At 47.1% G+C, this 1,630-nt stretch overlaps 1 non-coding gene across 1 annotated transcript; it reads right to left on the bottom strand.

The window, feature by feature from the left end:
* Positions 1–1,293: 1,293 nt before the first annotated feature.
* On the bottom strand, positions 1,294–1,375 carry TRNAL-UAG. The gene has a single exon. It is a non-coding gene; the product is annotated as a tRNA-Leu (tRNA).
* Positions 1,376–1,630: the final 255 nt, after the last annotated feature.

Raw genomic sequence — 1,630 nt, 5'->3', positions numbered from 1 at the left:
CCCTCAGGATGAAGCTGGACCCCTGACTCGACATTATTAACCCTCTACGCGCCAGCATCATCTCTTGCTAGTCTCCCTGAATTGCTTTCATAGTCCCCGGCTTGGCCATGCGCGCCTTTGCCTCTAAAGCAGCGGTTCCCAACCTTTGGGGGTCGAACAACCCCTTTCACAGGGGTCGCGGACGACCATCGGAAAACACCTCTATCTGCAGGCGGGTCTGCCCACATGCAGATACGCCCACCTACGGGTACCTGGTGTGAAGACTGTTACCCATGCCACACCATGCTCCAAGACAAAAATCTCATTTATTTGTCATTAGAGATAAATATTTCACAATATATAATGACATTATTTTTGTGATTCATCACTATGCTTTCGTTGTGTTCAATTTGTAACCATGAATATCCATCCTGCCTATCAGATATTTACATGAGAATTTATCACAGTAGCAAAACGGCAGTGATGAAGCAGCAACGAAAATAATTTTATGGTTGGGGGGGTCACCACAACATAAGGAACTGTATGAAAGGGTCGCGGCATTAGGAAGGTTGAGAACCACTGCTCTAGAGGGCTCCACATACTGTCCCCTCTTCCTGGAGCTGCACCCCTCTTTCACTTGGGGACTTACTCAACTCTAGGTCCCCGGTAAAAGTCTCTTCTCCGCCTCCCTGGACCAGGCTAGTATTCGGCACCGCATGACACTCATCACAGCTGTTAATTAACGAAATTAAGATTTCGATAAACTCTGAGTACAAAGAAATGTCAGGCCGCTAAGATACAGTCGTTAAACGAATGAACCGATGCGTGAGTGGTGGGTAAGAGGCTCTGAAACCAGCGAAGTTGAACATTAGGTTTGACATGAGCGTGGGGACCTGAGCCCCCCCCCGCCCGAGATAGGGTCACTTGACATCTTTTCTACCACCGGAGGTTTGTGGAGCTCACGGACCCAGAATCAGATCCTGCTTAAACGACCCCAGGGGCCTTTGTTTGTGCGTTTTTTTTTTGTTTTTTTTTTGTGGGGTGGGGCAAGGAGGCCTCAAGGCACGAAGGGCTAAAGATCCAGTCAGCCTGTTGGGTGTTTGGCTATGTATACCAGACGTTTCAGTGGGTGAAAGAGGCTTAAAGTTCAAAATCAGGGGTAAGAACTATAGAGGGGGGAAAATATATATATATATATATTTTTTTTTTATGTGTGTACACACACACACACCTTCTAAAAAAGGGGGGAAATGAATAGAAGGTTGTGAAGAGGTTAACATTTAAATACGAAGAAAAGTAAAATCATAAGGAATATGGCAGCGGTGGGATTCGAACCCACGCCATCGAAATGACTGGAGCCTAAATCCAGCGCCTTAGACCACTCGGCCACGCTACCTCCCGCTTGGGGTGCTCTTCTCTCTGTCTATATTAGTGTGATGACGTGGGTGCCTTGTGCTTGGCAAGTCCCGCCTTCATAAATTTGCGCATAACCCATATTGGCCCCGCGCCTCCTGCACCTACCACCAAATAGCCCTGGTAGCAATATCTGTCATCGGAATGCAAGAGGAAAACCGAAAAGGAGAGCCTATCAATGTAACGAATGTATGTGTGCTTTCACTTTTCATGAGAGTAATACCAACTGTGGCCACCT

Source organism: Echinops telfairi, unplaced genomic scaffold (assembly GCF_000313985.2).
Source record: "Echinops telfairi isolate 266 unplaced genomic scaffold, ASM31398v2 ScPeMD7_5;HRSCAF=22, whole genome shotgun sequence".
Classification (NCBI taxonomy): domain Eukaryota; kingdom Metazoa; phylum Chordata; class Mammalia; order Afrosoricida; family Tenrecidae; genus Echinops; species Echinops telfairi.
Note: the sequence above shows the minus strand (reverse complement) of the source record. Positions and strands in the feature narration are given on the sequence as shown.